The sequence below is a fragment of the Eimeria tenella genome, genomic scaffold, assembly GCF_000499545.2.
Source record: "Eimeria tenella Houghton genomic scaffold, Eth_scaff14, whole genome shotgun sequence".
NCBI lineage: Eukaryota > Apicomplexa > Conoidasida > Eucoccidiorida > Eimeriidae > Eimeria > Eimeria tenella.
The window spans coordinates 455,664-462,010 of NW_013541512.1; positions in this window are offsets into that span (position 1 = coordinate 455,664).

The following is a 6,347-nucleotide window of genomic DNA, read 5'->3' on the forward strand; positions in this document are numbered from 1 at the left end:
GGCCCCCGGCTGCTGCTCGCTCGCCACTGAAAAGAAGCAGCAGCAGCAGCAGCAGCAGCGGCGGCGGCAGCGGCAGCAGCAGCGGCAGCGGCAGCGGCAGCGGCAGAGGCGGAGGCGGGAGGGTGGAGATGCAGGGGGCACGGATTAGTGCTGTGGCAGGGATGCTGGGCGTGCAGCAGCAAACAAGCAGCAGCAGCAGCAGCAGCAGCAGCAGCAGCAGCGGAGGGGGGGGGCTGGGTCTTACGGCGTTCGTCGATGACGTCGAGGGCTGCGTAAGCAGCAAACTCCCTGGGGGGGCCCCCGGGGAGTGGGGCCCCTCAAAAGAAAGGGTTTGAAAAGGCCCTTCTGTTGGAGATGGGAATATTTCTTTGTGGATAAGTTCAAATGCCACTTTTTGTCGATTTAGAAATAAAAGAATTAAAACGAGACGCAAATAAAATAAGTCCCGCTCGCTGGGGTACCCTAGCGGGGCCCAGGCCTTTAGCTGCAAAAAAAGGAAATTAATTACTTATTTTCTTATTTATTTATTTATTATTTATTTATTATTTATTCATTATTTATTCATTATTTATTTATTTATTTGTTATTATTTATCTATTTATTTATTTGTTTATTTATATATTTATTTACTTATTTAGTATTTACTTATTTATTTATTTATTATTTATTCATTTTTTATTATTTATTTATTTATTTATTTATTTATTTATTTATCTCACCAAGTTTCTGAGGGCCTGTGCGTCTCCGCAGTAAACCAAATGGCCCTAAAAGCAAAAACAGAAATAATTTGTTTTTATTGTTTTTATTTTATTTTTATTTTATTTTTATTTTTAATTCTTTTTGCCATTTGTAATCATTAATTGTTGTATATATTATTTATTATTTATTTATTTATTTATTCAATTATTTGTTTTTTATTTTATTCCTTTTTATTCGATTTTGCTTTTTTTTCATGAGACAAAAAGCCCCGTACAAAATTAAATGTTATTTAAAGTAATTAGTTGCTTTAATTAATTAATTAATTAAATTAAGTTAATGAAATTGATTAATTGAATTAAATAGTTAATTAAAATTACATAATTAATTAAATTAAATAATTAAATTAAATAATTAATTAAATTAAATAACTAATTGAAATAAACAAACCTGGCAGCTGCTGTAGTTCTTCATTTTAAAATTTGCTGCTGCTGCTGCTGCATGCAGCCGCAGAGACCCCACAGAGTCTTCTGGGGTGCGGGTCCACTTAATGGCTCTGCATGCAAAACCCTAAACCCTAAACCCTAAACCCTAAACCCTAAATTTCTTTTTCCAGCCGCCAGCCCGCCCCCCAAGAAGCTCCTCCGCGACAAAACTGCCCCATACGGCTCGCCGCAAACAACCACGCGCTAGGGTTTAGGGTTTAGGGTTTAGGGTTTAGGGTTTAGGGTTTAGGGTTTGTACTAGTTCTATTTGCTCCTCGCTGGGCCTTTCACTTTGCTGCACAAAAAAATCCAAAATTAAACCCGCGAGGTCCAAAGAGAGGCCGCCAAATCCCTTTTCTGTAAATAAATAAAAATAAATAAATATTTATTTATTTATTTATTATTTTTTTATTTATTATTCATTATTTTATTTAATTTAATTGATTCAATTGATTAAATTATTTGTTTGTTTATTTGTTTGTTTTTGTTTATTTTGTTAAATGGGTAATTGGTTAATGGTGAGTGAAAAGTAAAAATGAAAAAATTAAAAAAAATAAAAAATAAAAAAATCAGAAAGAAACTAAAATGAAAATAAATAAATAAATAAATAAAAGCAAATAATGAATGCATAAAAGGAAATTAAAAAAGAAATTAAAATGAGTAATAATAAATTAAAATAAATCCAAATAAACCAAATTTCAATATAATTTAATTTAACTTAATTAAATTTAATTTAATTCAAATGATTTAATTTAATTCAACTTAATTTAAAGATAAATTTGCGCAGTTTATTTATTTATTTTATTTATTTATTTATTTATTTGTTTTATTTACTTATTTATTTATTACCTGAAAGCTGCAGAGCAAATTCTTTGCAAATGGCCACAGAAACTTCGGGCTCTCCTTTGCTGATGTATCTGTTCATAAATAAATAAATAAATAAATTAACTAATTAATTAATTAATTAATTACAATAAATCAATAATTAATTAAATGAAAGAGAATTAGACGAAGTGTTTTGCTTCTATTACGGGGGCCCCTTGGGGGCCCCTGGGAACCCCTGGTGGATTTTAGGAGCTGGGGTCCCCCAGGGGGCCCCCAGGGGCCCCCAGGGGGCCCCCAGGAGCCCCCTGGGGCCCCCCCAAGGCTCCCTCGGGGCCCCCAGGGGCCCCCAAGGGTCCCCAAATGTATGGGGGGGCCCCCATCAACTTAGAGCCAATAGGGGGCCCCCAAAATGACCCAAGGTTCCCCAGGGGCCCCCCTGAACTATCCCAGGGGGCCTCTGGGGCCCCCAGGGTGTTCCAGTACCCTAATTGGCCCTAGCTGGCCCCCAGAGGCCCCCTAAGGCCCCCCAAGGGCCCCAAGAAACCAGGGGGGGCCCCGGAGGGCCCCAGGGGGCCCCCAAGGGGCCCCCAAGGGGCCCCCCGGGGGCCTCCAGGGGCCCCCGTTTGGCAGGTGCTGCGGGAAGTAGGGCTAGACCCGTTGGGGGGTCAGAGCGGCGGGGCGGGAGTTTGAGTTGGTGAGATGAAATATGATTTTGGAGAAGAAATAAAAAAGAAAAGAAATAAAAGGAGTTTTCGATTTACTTGCCTGTTTGCAAACGTTTTAATTAGCTGGTGAGCATCATACATTTGTCCGTTTTCAATTTTTCGAGTGACCGCGGCGGCCACTCGGGGGGGCACGGGGGGAAGCGCCGCGACATTGAAGGGATTTCTCGTCATTTTCACATAATTGCGAGCAGTTAGAAGAAATAAAAAGGAATTAAATGGATTTCTCGCTTTAATTCTGCATTTAAAGGTCCACTTAACTCCAAAATGGCCGAAAACGGCGCAGCCAGCCCCAGCCGACGACTCCGCATGCGTGTCTGCGGTGTACATACACCCCAGTCGCGAGTTTGTCTCGGCTTTATTTGGCGTTAAATTCTTTCATTTGAATTCATTTATTTCTTTTTAATTCACTTTTTTTTATTTGAATTCAAATTTGCCAAAAGAAGTGAAAGCAGCAGCTTTAGAGAGGCCACTGCTCAGCTCCACTTCTCTTTCAACTTAATTTAATTTAATTTGATTCACTTTGATTTAATTATATCAATTCGATTTAATTTAATTCAATTTAATTTAATTCAATTTAATTTAATTTAGTTCAATTTAACTTATGTTAATTTAATTCAACTTCAATTCAACTCAAGACAAAACGGATAAAAGCAAAGGAGCTCTTTCTGCAGCGTTGATCAGCTCCTTTATTTTATTTTATTTTATTTTACTTTATTTATTTTATGTTATTTTACTTTATTTATTTCATTTTATTTTATTTTACTTCATTTTATTTTATTTTGTTTTATTTTCACTTAGCTTTTGTTGCACTTGTACTTATTTATGTGTCCAAATGCCTTAATTATCTTTTCATACAACAAAAAGAAAGAATTAAAAGTCTTTAAATCTGCAAATAAAAGAAAATAAATAAAAATGTCTTAATTCATTAAATGAAAGATAATTGAGAAATGAAATTAATTGATTTTAATTCATTAAATTGCATTTACTTTATTTTATTTCTTTTTGTTTATTTCTCTTTTATTTCTTTTCATTTATTTGTTTTTGCTTCTTCTATTCATTTCCTTTTACTTCTTCTCTGTATTTATTTCTTTTTTTTTCTTTCTGTTTATTTCTCACTTCTTTTCTTTTATCTCTTTTTTCTTTTTATTATTTTCTTTTTTATTTTTATTTATTTTAATTTTTAATTCTTCGCTTTTACAAAAAAGCCTTTCTTTGTTTCTCTCCTCTGCCAATTCCCCAACTTCCAACTCGCCGCAAAATCTAAATTAATTAATTAATTAATTAATTAAAATAAACATAAACATATAAATTAAATAAATTAAATGAATTAAGTAAATAAATAAATAAATAAATAAAATCAATAGAGAAATGACAAATCAATAAACCCGAAGAGAGGCAGCAGGCGGATAAGTAAGAAAATGAGAAAACAAATAAACAAAAAACAAAAAGGCCAAATAAAGAAATGAGAAAAATAAAATTATGAAAATGGACAAATAAGAAAAAGACAAAGTGGGAAAACAATTTAAAAAGAGAAAGGAAAGAGGGTTTTGCTGCAGCAGCAGCAGCACCAGCAGCAGCAACACCAGCAGCAGCAGCAGCACTAATTGATTTATTATTTAATCTGCTGGCTGCTTTCAAAAAGAGGAAAAAGGAAAATTAAAATTGGCTACTGTGTCAGGTGTACGTACACCCGAGCTGAGCGCCCGCTGTAGCTGTAACAAAAGAATTCCAATCAAGAAATGCATTTTAAGCTTTTTGTTCTCTATGCTCGAATCTAAATCAAGCTTCAAGGGTTTGCAACAAACCAAAGAGACAAATAAATCCATGAAATTTAGGGTTTAGGGTTTAGGGTTTAGGGTTTAGGGTTTAGGGTGTAGGGTTTGGTTGCGTGAGTTGTGGGCGAGGAAAGGGGATTTTGTAAGCTGCAATCATTTCAATAAAATTAAAAGTCGGATTTAATTAAATTAATTAAAAACTGGAAAAGTGTTTTCGGGTCTATTAAACCCACAGCAGTTCGGGTGTACGTACACCTGAGCACTCAGAAAGCCAGTTTGCGGCGTTTGGGAGAAAACGGAAAAGCCTCAAAATGCATTTAAATAAAACTTCTGTTTATAATATTTAAAATGGATTTAAATTAAAAAATTTATAGTGTTTAAAATAGATTTAAATAAACCATTTTGGCGGCAAAATAAACATTCAAATTAATGCAGGACTAGCAGCAAGATTGGAGCAGCAAGACTGGAGCAGCAAGACCGATGACGGGGCGTTTGGTAAGGAGCGGGAACTTGAATTAAATGAATTAAATTCTTTCATTGAGTTCTTCTCGATTTTATTATTTAATTTAATTTATTTAATTTGTTTTAAAATAAAAATATGTTTCTGAATCGCCTCTGGCCTTCTTAGGAGCGCCAGTCTCGAGCAGGCCGAGTGCCTGTCTGCTTGCCTCTGGAGAATCCAGAGAGCGGCTTCGCTTCCGGTTTCTTGCGTTATGATGCGTTTAAATTAATTAAAAAGTATTTATTTTGATTTAAATGAATTAATTTAATTTAATTTTGGCAATTCTGGTTTGTTTTCGAGCGCTCTAGCGTTTTCTGCATGGACCTCTGCGGCGGCGCTGCACGAGAAAGCCCTGAGGATCTTAACCAGCGGCTTGGCTGCAGAGAGCGGCTTTCGCGGGCCTTCGGGTCTTTTAGAGGATATATTTATAAAATTAAACTGAAGCCGCTTTAAATTTGAAGATTAATTCTTTTAAATTACTGAATTTGCGAAAACTGCGCAGTGTTTCGCGCCGGGCCCTGCGGTGTACAGACAGCTCAACCAGTTGCTATCCTGCTCGCCTCCGGCTTCCCGCGACCATTTCGGGATATTTCAAATCCGCACTTCATTTTTTGTTTTATTTTCTTATTTTAAAGTCTTTACGAGGAGTACAGAGCCTCTGAATTCGCCAGCAGCGTGGCGCTTCTTCCCCCGCAGCTCCGACTTCCGCGAGGGAAACTTCGCGATAATGGCAATACTGGCGGCATTTAGTTCCATTTTTTGACATTTTTCCTCATTCAAATGCTGAATTCTCCCTTTTGGACCTGCTGGGGAGCGAGAAAGCCGAAAAAGAATCAAATGCGGATTCTTCCTTTTCCTTTTTCGCTCATTTGAATGCCTGTTTCTTCTCTCTGGGCCTGAGGGGCGGCGCGGCGCTGCGGCCTGCTGCGCCTTCGGCCTCCTGCGTTCGACTCAGCCGGGCTTCTCGCAGATGCTGCAGCAGCAGCAGCAGCAGCAGCAGCAGCGGGGGGAGCCGGCGGCGTGGGAGGCCGCCGACGTGGCCGTAAGCGCCGCAGCAGCAGCCAGCAGCAGCAGCAGCAGCGGCAGCAGCACGGCGCCCCCGGGGGCCCCTGTGGAGGCCCCCGCCAGCTCCTCGGGGGGCCCCCCGGCGCTGCTGCAGGACTACCTGGAGCAGAAGCGGCGGCGTCTGCGTCGTCTGAAGAGTTTCGGGGCCTTTTTGCCTGCGGAGGGTACCTCCCGGGGCCCCCCGGGGGGCCCCCTGGGGGCCCTCGGGAGCCCCCCCGGAGGGGACCCCGCGGGGGCCCCCCTGTGGGCCGCAGACCGGGGGCCCCTCCGGGGC